Genomic DNA, 13,406 nt, shown 5'->3' on the forward strand with positions numbered 1-13,406 from the left:
ATCCAGCTCACACACTTTTCCCATCTTTGTTATGTCAGGAGCAATGAATGGCCTACGGACTGCAGGGCACTGTAGGGTAAATAACCATATCACCAGAAATACAGAATCACCCCAAATGCATTTCATAGGCAGGATAATAGTGATTTGAAAGCCCTTTGTACTTACTTCTTGCAAATTTTCCCTAAATAGCACTTGTGCATGGAATATCTGCAAAACGACAACAAAGCCTGATCTCAGAGGGTTTAATTAATTCTAAAAATAACCATTGCGGAGAATATGAGAGGAAAATATCCATTTAATGCAGGTGCACACAAGCCTACAAGCAAGCTGGAGGTCAGTGGGGAATGATAGAAAGAGTATTCTGGAAAACAAACGTTAAGAAATTAAGCATGTGCAAGAAGCTTCTGATTTTGGCTCTGCTCTCTCAAGGAAATACATTGCTTAGCTATGGGAACAGATAACAAAACTTCCTTCTGATTTTTTTTCAGGTTGTTATGCCACATAATTAAGGCAACCAATTTTCCTGGGTTTGATGACTGATGTAACAACAGTGGATTGTTGCTGCCCACTGGATTAGCAATTTATTTATATTAATGAAGGGGAAAAAATCCAAAAAAGAAGAGTAATGGAAGAGGAGACAGTTATGATAAAGGAAATAAGTTTCCTTGCCCAGGATGTATTTAGATACTTTGAGGCATACATGGAAATGAATACTGACATTCAATTTCTCCCTTTTATATTGCCTTTACTTCAGTCCTACGAAGTTTGTAGCATTTCCTTGAAATTCACCTCCTTCGTGCCAGGAGGGGCTCTTCATACTAAGGAACATATTATTCCGGACAATTCATGGCATTAGATTCCCAACCCACAGAAAGAAACTAAAGAAATAACTCAGTCTGTGGTACAGAGCAAGGAGAGTAAAAGGAAGAAGGGGGCTCTTAGCTGCAGTGCAATGCTGTTTAATTTAGTATGTGGCTTCTCTAACAATAAGGGAAGCTTTTTAAACCAGACCTAACCCTTTTTGCACACAGACACGGGGAAGGTAAATCTGTTGAGCAGTAAATAGAAGGGACACCCATCTACCAGAAGGGCCAGAAGGATGATCTGAGGAACTACAGGCTGTCAGCCTGACCTCATGGAAGATTATGGAGAGGTTCATCTTGAGTGCGCTTACATGGCATGTGCAGGAAAACCAGGGGATCAAGCCCAGTCAGTTGGGTGCATGCAAGGCGGGTCCTGCTTGACCAACCTGATCTCCTTCTATGACCAGGTGGATGAGGGGAAGGCTGTGGATGTTGTCAACCTGGACTTCAGTGAAGCCTTTGACACTGTCTCTCGCAGCATACTCCTTGAGAAGCTGGCGGCTCATGGCTTAGACAAGTGTACTCTTCACTGGGTAAAAAACTGGCTGGATGGACGAGCCCAGAGGGTTGTGGTGAATGGGATTAAATACAGTTGGCAGCAGGTCACAAGTGGTGTTCCCCAGAGCTCGGTGTTGGGCTCCATTCTGTATAATATCTTGTATCAATGATTTGGACGAGGGTATTGAGTGCACCCTCAGTAAGTTTGCAGACGACACCAAGTTGGGCGGGAGTGTTGATCTGCTTGATGGTAGGAAGGCTCTACAGAGAGATCTGGACAGGCTGGATTGATAAGCCGAGGCCAGTTGTATGAGGTTCAACGAGGCCAAGTGCCAGGTCCTGCACTACGGTCACAGCAACCCCATGCAGCGCTACAGGCTTGGGGAAGAGTGGCTGGAAAGCTGCTCGGCAGAAAAAGACCTGGGGGTGCTGGTTAACAGCTGGCTGAATATGAGCCAGCAGTGTGCCCAGGTGGCCAAGAAGGCCAACGGCATCCTGGCCTGTATCAGAAATAGTGTGGCCAGCAGGAGCGGGGAGGTGGTTGTCCCCCTGTATTCGGCACTGGTGAGGCTGCACCTTGAGTCCTGTGTTCAGTTTAGGGCCCCTCACTACAGGAAAGACATGGAGGTGCTGGAGCGTGTCCAGAGAAGGGCAACCAAGCTGGTAAAGGGTCTAGAGTACACATCTTCTGAAGGAGTGGCTGAGGGAACTGGGGTTGTTTAGCCTGAAGAAAAGGAGGCTGAGGGGAGACCTGATCGCTCTCTACAACTACCTAAAGGGGGGTTGTAGTGAGGTGGGTGCTGGTCTCTTCTGTCAGGTGGCAAGTGATAGGACAAGAGGAAGTGGCCTCAATTTGTGGCAGGGGATGTTCAGATTGGATATTAGGAAAAATTTCTTCACTGAAGGGGTTGTCAAGCACTGGAACAGGCTGCCCAGGGAAGAGGTTAAGTCACCATCCCTGGAGGTAGAATCATAGAATTATTTAGGTTGGAAAAGACCTTTAAGATCATCAAGTCCAAACATAATCCTAACACTGCCAAATCCACCACTAAACCATGTTGCTAAGTGCCACATCTACAGATCTTTTAAATACTTCCAGAGACAGTGACTCAGTGACTTCCCTGGGCAGCCTCTTCCGATGCTCCAATGTGCCATGTCTACATGTGGCACTTAGGGACATGGTTTAGTGGGACATGGTAGTGTTAGGTTTTAAGATCAGAAGTCCTAAACTAGACATTATTTTTTTTTTAAGTCTCATTTCCCTGAAATGTTGTTCACATTTCACCTGTTCAGTAGGGCTTTCCTTATTTTATATTTAGGTTGGTTAATAATGGTATAAAGATGAAATATTATCTCTATGTCCAAGCTGAAAACCAGATAAGACTCATTTGAAGAATCTGATGCAAGGCAAAATCACCTAGAAATGGAAATTAAGTGTGCTTGAAGCATAAGAGAACTAACCAGGAATGATTTGCAAACTCATATTTGTCTCTCAGGGCATCTGAATTAGTTCTTCCAAAAATCAACAAACTTTTGATAAGAAAAATTATAGGGAGTACAGATCTCTTCCACTTATAAAAGTGAAAAGCTCAGTGGAAACAACCCTGAAGGACCTCACCTAATTAGTCTGAATATCTTCTCTTAAAAAAAGAAAAAGTAACTGCTAATAAGAGGTCTGGAATACACTTCAGATAAAAACATAAACAAAGCTTAAATATTTCAATGCATATTTGCCATGTGAAGCATCGGGAATATACCCAATTTGACAAAGGACCAGGGAGATTCTAGACTGTAATTAAAGGTGACAAACAAGAAGGAAATCATCTACTATTGCATAAGAGCAGCATAGAAAAAGAGATTGCAAGTGTCTTAGGGAGGTTGCATAGAGCACCCACTTCCCCGCAGATATTATTCATCCTTGACAGAGAGTCTAATGTGTACTTAAAGATCTTTGCAGCTGAAACCTAAAGAATGTTCCTAATCAATCTGCTGCAGTTTTTCACAGATTTTCTGAATATCTGAATTCAACTCTTCTTCTCCAGTTCAGACTTATTAGTTCTTCTCTTACTCACGAGAGACATGAAACACAACCCATTTCTTTCTCCTCCTTTTGACATATATGAAATTCCTTATGACTCACCTCCAGCTTTCCTTACAAATAATTTTTTAGGAGTCTGATCATTTCCTTTGTTCTCTTCTAGACTTTCAATAGTTGGTTTCATCTCTTTCCTGAGGGCAGCATGCAAAACTGGAAATACAATCCAGGTAAGGTTTTCACAGTTATTGGTACAATATGCAGATTCATTTGTGTGATCTATACACAAAGTCAGAAAAGTTATGGCCCTACCTTCAGTACAACTTTCAAAACGTTTCATAGAAACACCACTGTTGATCTGTATCAATAAGATATTGATACGCTTTTCCAATAGTATATTGGGTTTACAATGCTTCTTGGATTTTATAGTCCCCTGTCCTACAACTAACTGCACAAGCAACTTTCTTGTCTTTCACTTCCAGCAAGAAGCATCCATACAGAGTCAGTAGTGACTAAGTGGTCTCATCATTCTCACTCTTTCTTTCCTCATGTTTTATTTATTTTAAAATTTTAATTAGAAATTGACCTCTCTGATTATATCCCACAAATGTCTGTCCTTCAGGTTTTTGTGTGTATGAAGAACATTATGAAGATTTAAGATTTCACATGGTATTTTCACGGCATATGTATTTTCAACGATTTGAAATGAAGTTTCATTTACTTAAAAGAAAATTAAAAGCATGCATTTCTAAAATAAAAGAGTTTGGGATTGTGATATTTGTATTTCTAATAAGAAGGGAGATCTGTGGTTACTTATCTGAATTGTGGGTGTATAACTGTAGCCATTCAGCCTGCAGCTACCTTTGAGGTACGTAAGTAAATAGGCATATTTTCTACATACTCAAGAATACAGATAAGGTAACTGTGAAAAAGCCACAGTGAGATTTTTTTTTTTCTGAAGATCAGACCCTAAACTTAGCAGATCCCATTCAGATTTTACCTGTTTATAGGAAACTCCGAACACTGATTTCTTCAAAACATCATTCATAAGGTCATTACCACATAAATTCTAGGAGCCAGCCAATATATTTGGTATTTTTGCATTTATTCTGCTTGTTGACTAAAATATACCAGTATTCACTGACTGTGTGTCTAGTTTATGTCTGAGTCACAGTGAGGGCCAGAAAGGAGGAAAGATCTGCAGTATTGGCAGGAGCAATTTATTCCTTGACAACAAAAAGCTGGTATTTAAAAGTAAAGCTGTTTTATTAAAAGCAACCTTCATATTTGCTCTGAAAGGACCAAACAATTTGAAGGCTCTGAAGGGTATTACTGAACTAAGTCAAAGTTGTATAACACCTTTTCCTTCTTCAGGTTCAAGCTGTAGAGCAAGCACTTCCCAGGTCTATAAAATAAAAAGATCTAATCACTCTGAACCAAATTATATATGCTGCAGATTCAATGTTTTTATTTTACTAAATTATGCACATTTCGAAAACAAAATAAAAATCATATGGAATCTATGCAAGCATAGGGATTTGCTCATCTTACTCTTTAATGTAATTCAAGTGAGAAAATGCATATTCTTGTGCCAGGTACTTAGCTGGTCACTTTTTCTCCATTTTTTCCCCCCATGCAATGTCTAAAATAACACCTTATCAGAAAATATTTCCTGCTTCGTGCTTTCATCCTCCAAGATACCAACTCTGTTTGCAAGCTTCTCAATGCACACAAATCTCTGTATTACATGTTAGATTGGAGATTTGTTTTTACCAGTCTTTCTCCTTGACCAGTCCATGAAGGATGACCTTACTGATAATTTTGCACCTTAGCTGAGAGTGCTTCTGGCCCTCAATGCATTTGTTACTGGTCTGTGACCAACCACAGGATTTGAAGACAAAGCCTCCTTTCAGTAAAATTAATCAGAATACTTCTGTCTAACAGGAGAAATGGGAGGTAAGAGGACATCATTAAATTGATATATTTAACCAACCATCTTTATTACAAGTTTTCTTCCAAGTGAAATTTTAATGAATATATATATTTCTTGAGTACACTGGCATATAAAACATATCTGTGTAGTAAAGAGGCATTTCTCATACAATAACAGACATTTTTCTATTTTTTACTTAGTTCTCTTTATTAAGGCAGGACAATACCTTTTACTTACATAGCAGTAAATGTATATTCTGTACAGACTTACATAGCAGGCTCCTCCTCCATAGCCAAAACCTTTGTTAATCAGAATCCTACCCACCCGCCCATGCCATCTGCCATGTCCATCCCAATGCTTTCTGACTTGTAGTGCCATTCTTCTCTTCTTGTTACATTTACCCCTTCAGAATTTATTCCACCTCTGCTACCTCTTCATATTAATTTCCTCTTTATAAACTTTCCAGCTTTCCCAATAAATAAATTTTTAAAAACAGTTTTTCTTCCTCACCTCCTCCTATCCTTGCTTCTCTCCTACAGTGTTTTGAACTGTACAGATGTCACACCTGGCTCCAGATGTGCAGTAACAGGTCTCTGGAGACTGCAAGAGCTCACTGAGGAATAATCACAATATGTTTGGTTTATTTTTATGATCTTCCGTAACCATCTCCTATTGGCTCCTGTCAGGAACAAAATGGGTTAGATAGCACTTTGAGTGGACAGGAATGGTCAAATCATATACAACTTCCTCAGTAGCACTCAAAGTTTTGTAGATAATGACATTTATTTCTTTTTCAGATTGGAGAGTCCTAGACCACTCAGCCATTGCATGAAAAGGAACATTTAGTCATTCTTGTTGACATTTTCTAAAGCTTTCCAGGTTCTTCTATGTCTTTTTTGAGACAGACTAAAAGTTAGTGTGTATTCAAGTTTTAGACCTATACAGATTTCTATAATGTGAAGAGATGTTTGTGTCTCTTCCTCTCCTAATAATTCCTAGCACTAGATTTGTTTTTTTCTTCATGTTTTTCACTATTGCTGCAGTTTTCATGGAGCTATCTATCATAATCCCAAAATATTGCTACTGAATGATAACAACTACCTTTTTATTTGTGAAATTCAGTGTCTTTTTCACCATTCTTACTGTTTTATCTACATTGAATTACCGGACACTTACAACCAGTCACACTGTTTCATAAGGTCTTCCTACAATGTTTCGTACTCTGCCCTTGTCTTTACTATTCCAACTAACTTCGTACCATCACAAAACTTTGTTTCCTCACTGCTCATCTCCTTTTGCAGGTAATTTAAGAAAAGATTAAAAATCTTCCAGTGCAGAGCTCTGCAGAACTCAGATGGCCTCTCTCCCCTGAAAGAACTGGCTATTTCCTCCTACACTTTGTTTCTTACCTTTTTAACATTTCTCTATCTATTCAGGGACCTTCTTTCTTATGCTGAGGCTGCTTAGTTTCCCTAAAGTCTTTGATCAGGGACTTTGTGTAAAGTCTTCTGGAAATCCAAATAGACTGTATCAACCAGATCATTCCTGTGTCATTTCAATTACCATCTCATTTCCTTTTGCTTTTAAGTTGATTGAATATTCTCTATTGCTGCTTGGAATTTCAGTTTTATTTTTCAGTTTCTACCTGTGAAACCACTACCCATGTCTAAACTAATACCTTTTTACCTGCTCTTGTATTCAAGGCTCTTTACTGCTTATTTTCTCCTGAGGTATTGATTATTGGCTACAATCTACTCTTGATAACAGATTTCAATGTCTAAGTAAGATTATTTGTTTTAGAATCTCTTCTTCACTTTCCTCCTTAATGTTTCTCCTGCGTACTCCAGATAACATCAAGCTCCTTTAAATTAAACCTCTCCATTTCTGTGGGTGTTAAAACACTGAGAGTGGTGAGGCTGTTGCTAAGACCATCACCTCTAATTCTCACAAATGCTGTCTCATTGAGTTTTTGTGGTTCTCCACCTGTCTGTTTATAGCTATTTGCCAGCTCTTGCCCTAGAATGGGATTAAGATTTGTTGAGACAGAAGTTCTCTTTAGTACTTCCGAGTATCATGTCTTTACAGACCCCTAGCATACTGTGAGCTTTTGATCCATGACCAGGTCCACAAAAATAAGCAAATCGTATTAATACTTATTAATACCAACAGCTCTCTCAAACCTGGGTAGTGAGGCTCAGGTAGGACTCCTGCATGCAATACTCAGATGGCTACTTTTTCTGCCTCTTGACATACCTTGGCCAGCATGTCTTACCCTGTTTGGCTCCCGCAGGAGCAAAGTAAATGTATATTCTGTACAGACTGAGGTGATTCTGGAGCCACTGCAGATGCCTTTGGTACGGCTCCTGAGCTCACGAAATCTGGCAGCATGTACTCAAGCACTCCTGCATCCATGTTACACCTAACTCACGCATCAGACAATCTGCTTATAGGTAACTGAGGCTTAACTGTAACAATAGTGTATTTTTTATATATTCATCATTGGTCCTGTCACCTCAGAACTATAGCTGACCAGCAGGAAAGATAACTGCTAGAAAAGCAAACTCTTGATTACCTCCATACTACAGCTCAGCAAATGAACCACTAGTGGAGAAAAGTAGCTCCTTCCTACACCAAGCGGTTGAATAAGCTCTTCCAAAATTGTTGGGTAAACAGAGAAGTGCAATATTCAAGGATCTTATAGTCAATAAGGTAAGAGCTATGTATCATTGCTAACACTTCACAGCAGAGCTTCTCAGGACTTAAGAAAAAGGATGAAACAAGGAAAATATTAGGAACACAAGAGTAGTAATAAGATTTTTTTCTGCTTTTCCATATTGATTCTTAGCTAAAATTCTCCTTTCTCTCCTCTTCCCTTTTTATCTATCTCAATGCAGCTGCTGGGTTTTCAATACAAACATACATCATGACCTATCAGATGACACTACCTTCTCCTGCTAAGCAACTGCTGATGATGCGGGGTAGAGTAGGCAGACATCAAAGCCCCTTATAAATCTTCATGTGTGAGAGCAAAGAGAATACAACATGAGGAAGACTGCAAGAAAGGATAAAACCAAATTTTGCCACAAGTTAACCATTCTCAATTAACACTAGATTATTGCTAGAATTACAGTGCTTTTCTTGCTCAATTCAGCAAGAGAAAGGAGTTGAATTGATGTGCTGTTCTGTCTATGGCTAATCAATCTACCTGATTGTGCACCCCTGCCCGATAGCTGCACTGGCACAGGTGAAACTGCTAATTTGGAAAAAAAAATAAATAAAAAAAAAAGGGGGGGGGACGGGACACCAAACACTTCTCATAATAAATAAAGTCTATCAAATGCACATTCTCCTGTCAGATTCTACTACAGGGAATGAATTTTGAACATGAATTACTTTCAAGAAAACAGTTTTTGGTATTCACACACATTGTCATCTACTGGAGCCTGGGCATGTGGAAGGGAGATAGAAAAGGTATATAATTCATTCTCTAGCTTATTGAGGAAAGTTACTGTGCTCACATGCTAGTAAGTAATACCGTTATTACTGTTGCAATTTCATATTCTGACTAATACTATACACAGCCTGACTGCCATTAGCCTGTCTTTGAAGCATTTCCTTCCCTCATAAATGGCTAAAGGGTTGTTCTTGATAATATACATTTGACAGCATAACATTAGGCATGTAAGATATTGCACCTCTGTGCCTCCTACTCATGTATTTTTTCAGACTTAGCTATCATAAGGCAATTTTTAAGATTCAGAGAGCTTTCTTCAAATATAAATAATCAAAGGGAGATTTTGCTGACTGAAAGCTTAAGGCTTTTTTTTTTTTAAAGGTTATTCAATTGTCAAAGAAAGTTACAAAATATTTGTAACAGAGAAGACCTAGGCTTAGGAGTAATGAAATTCTACTCAAATTTAACTTCAGCCTTTGTTGCATCAGTGTTTCTGTACTTGTTCTTGACTCTGAGGAATCTCCAAGTAAGTCACCCAGTAAGTCACACAGTTTTGAATGTTTTCCTCTTGCACACTCTATTCTCTGAAATAACCATGGCTTTGGCTGCACAGTACATGCTGAACATCAATGTTTACCAGGACTCTTCCCTGGGGAGGAATGAATTCGTCAGATATATTTAGTCAAAGATACCACCCAACAAAACCAGTCTCCTGCATAAATTGTAACCCAGAATTTTTATGGAATGGTATAATTTTACTAAATAAAAAGCAAATTGGCACATTTACTCCAGTGAACAGAAACAAAACTAGTCCAGGACTATTCACATAAAAAGACCAAAGAGCTGAGAACAGAGTGAAATTAATACAGGGTCCAATTGATAGGTATTGATAGTTTCATACCAAAATCTTTACAAGTCAGATTTACTTTGCAATAATCAGAAGAAAACATTCTTAGATATTTTTATATTTGCTTTTTCTTATTGATTTGATAATGTTGTTTTCCTAAGCAAGTTAGCAGAAGTGTGAGGGCTGGTGTTCAGAAACATCACACCTAGGAGATTCTCCACAAAAACTTCACATCTTAATTTATCTACTTTGCCTATTTACTTGCTAAGCTGTGCTTTGCCACATTAATTAGTGCATTAAAATTTAATTCTTATTAGCTTCAGAAATCAGTTGGTGAAACCTATCTCAGCAAGTAGTATCCCATTACCATGTCTATATTATTGAAATTTAACATTAAGTGGTATTGTTAACCAAGAACGACATAATGTAACAAAATACTGTACATTTATTTTTCTTCCTAACCAACAAACAAGGTCACTGAAACCTTTTTGGGTAATAACATAGCTATCAACGTATCTACAATGAAGTTCACTTCTGACAAGAAGTATTTTAAACCTAGATTTGCCATGCCTGTATTTCTGCCAAGCTAAAACACTTCAGTAGAGTCTGCCATCTTCTAGGTAACCCTTTCATGTAATTCCTTTTTTCCTTTTTCCCTAATTTCTCATTACCAGACATATCAAATTTGCTAAATGGCTTCACCAGGTTCAAGAAAGAGCACCGTTGCAATGGAGTAAGTGTCTTATCACAACATGTATTTAAATCAGCCAAATCATACTTATATAGACTAAAACAGCTCTCAGCAATACAGTAAGAATACGTATATGATAACAATGTGATCTTTTTATTTCTCTAGACTTAATGCCGATTAGCAAATAACTGCCATACTAATTTTCTCTGCTGACTTTGATTTATGGACTACCACATATGTTTCAGTCAGGATGTCCAGCCATCATTCTAGCGAAAGGTTGTCTTCTCCAGTTAGCTCTCAAGTGCTTTGTCCTTGTGTTCAACAAGTGACAAACCTGCCATATTACAACAATCCAAAAACTTGCTTGAAGACTGAGACCTCAATAAAAAGAAAAGTAAAAAGATACATAAGGAACACTTTGGAACAAAATAAATATGAAAAGAAGCCAAATTCTATCCCTCTCAAAGCTGAATTATTATAAACATTGAAGTATCACAAAATTTTCCCTTATACCTGCAGTATAAAGTTTCAAGTACTACTTCAGAGGATGCAAATGTTTAAGAAAATCACTACAGGAGGAAAACAAGACATTTCCTTGACTTCCAAGGACTTCTGAAATAGACTAGCTTTAAAGAAAATTGACATAGGTAGCAAACTTCTATAGAGAAGCTGGATAAATAGAAACTTCTCCTAATCAACATGATTTGTGCGCGGTGGGGGTGTCTTTTTAATCCCTCTGTTTCTTTTTTTGGTTTTGGAACCATCATACAAAGAAAGGAACAAAAAGCAGAAATTATCTAAGTGTTGCTACTGCTCAGTGCAGAAATCACTCTTCAGCTAATTAAACCCAATAATTGTTGTGAGCTGTGTCTTCTCTTGATAAGAATTTGGAAAATGAAATATTTGTTTAATTAGAACTATGTGCATTTCTTGAAAAATCAGTGGAGGTTAATAACTTTTCTGTGGTTATTAAAGCCATAGAGGAATAATTGGGGCAACAATTTAATGACTGATTTGATCACTATATTAGATATCTGGTGTGTTGGGGTTTTTTTGCGGGCAGGGGGAAGGGTTTACATTATTGCTTCCTGCAGTAGCCCATTTCTTCTTTTCTTACAATTTAACAAGGTTTCAGTTAAAGCTATAAATTTAGTCTTAACTAGAAGCTAACGACATTATTCAGTAAGGGATGTACTGTGATATTACCATGTAAGGATATTTTGAGTATTAGAGATGCACAAAAAGAGTAGACTGGAGTGTAACACATGAGAAAAGTAATTTGATCCAATTATCATCTGATAACCAAAACTGGATATGTAATATGGCAATTATTAAATTGTGGTCTCAGATACTACTAATTCTCTGTAATTTGCCTGCATTATTTTGATGAAAAGCTAACATAAAATTTAAGAAGAAAACTGCATCAATCTAAATGTGGTGATCTTCTGAGCAAACGGCAAGATTAAGAATGTATAAAAAGCATTTAGAGGGTTTATCATTAATCAACTGTATAGAATTATGATTACCATTGTGGGTAGTCACTCCTTGAAGCTCATTTCCAATTGTTTCATGTATAATTTAATTCCTATATATTCACCAGCATGTTTCAGAAAAGTCTAGAGTGATACCTGCTAAAAGAGATAAGCTTTACTGTAGGCTTTCTTTCCTGGGTAGAATTTGGTTCCTTCTTTTTCCCAGTAAGGTTGTATGTTGTTTTCATATGGGAAAATACTTTTTTCTTATGTGACACTAAAAATTCTGAATCTCAGCACTCAGAGGCTACATCACTACAGTACTACTAATAGTAATGAGCACACTGTGGCATTCAGCCAGAGAACTGACATCTTGAGCAGTATGAATCTGATAAAGTAAATACAGTGTTAAACAACCACCAGCGTGTATTGTCTGCGGTGAACACAAATGCATTCAGTCTCAAGAGCTCACAGAAGAAACCCACAATAAGTGAAGTGTCCTAGGGCCCTGTAAATTGATGTAGTCCCACAGAATTAGCTGAATTACATGGAAATGTTTATTTTTTAGTAATATTGACTATTTACTTAGTATCCAGTGACATGAGCTCTGCAGCCAAAGAGCATGCAGAAGAATGTGAGCAGGCAGAGAGGATATCAAAATCAAAACTCTAGAGGACAAAGACTACTTTTGGTATTTTATATCTAGCTTGCCTGTAGTTGAACTTAGAATTTTTAAAAGCACGCTAAAATGTGCATATGCATTACTTTGCTTTACAGGAAAAGGAACAAATATTCTCTAACTTAAAAGCTCTAAGAGAGAGGATTGCTTTTGACTCTGTAGCTACCTGATATGATGGAAAAAGAGAGGAAGGTGAAGCATTTTTCTGACAAATGTACCAGAATTTGGATATTGCTTTAAATCATACAGGAGTCATATATTCCTAAAAGATTATGAGCTTCACATCAAGATAAATTAAGAATATCTTCAGGCTGTAAAGAACATCTTGGTAAACCCACTGAAGTATTTGAATAGCCACATCCAGGTAGCATATCTAATTTTCTAATACAGGAAATTATAACTTGGATAGCTTTCAAGCCATGTCTCAGATGCCACGCTGATAGTTTAAGTTCCTGAGTCAGACATCAAGTACAAATATGCTGATGCTCTGTATGACCACATTCCTTTATATTTCACTGCTCACAAAGAGATAATAGTACCACATATTGGAAAAAAGTTTTGTTGAGGGTTTATTTGGGGGGGTGGGGGGTGGAGAGAAGATGCAGGGGGTGTACAGCATAAGCATTTCAAACCAGATTTAGAAAAAAAACCCTTCCATTTCAAAAATCTTCATGACTACAAGGACCAGAAGATCATGCCACACACTGAAGCAGCAATGGATCATGCCACATCCCATCTCTTTAACAGAATGGCTGATACGTTATTGAATACGTCAGAATCATTAGTTATTGATGATCTCTCCATAGATATTATTCAGTAGACTAGGCACAGTTTTAACCATTTAGTGGGACAAGCTCTGTCAATTGACTTGCTTCTTAAATCTTGGATTCCTGGGAAAATTCTGGAATGCTATCACTTGTGTCAGCTTTTCAAA

The sequence above is a fragment of the Haliaeetus albicilla genome, chromosome Z, assembly GCF_947461875.1.
Source record: "Haliaeetus albicilla chromosome Z, bHalAlb1.1, whole genome shotgun sequence".
NCBI classification, from domain to species: domain Eukaryota; kingdom Metazoa; phylum Chordata; class Aves; order Accipitriformes; family Accipitridae; genus Haliaeetus; species Haliaeetus albicilla.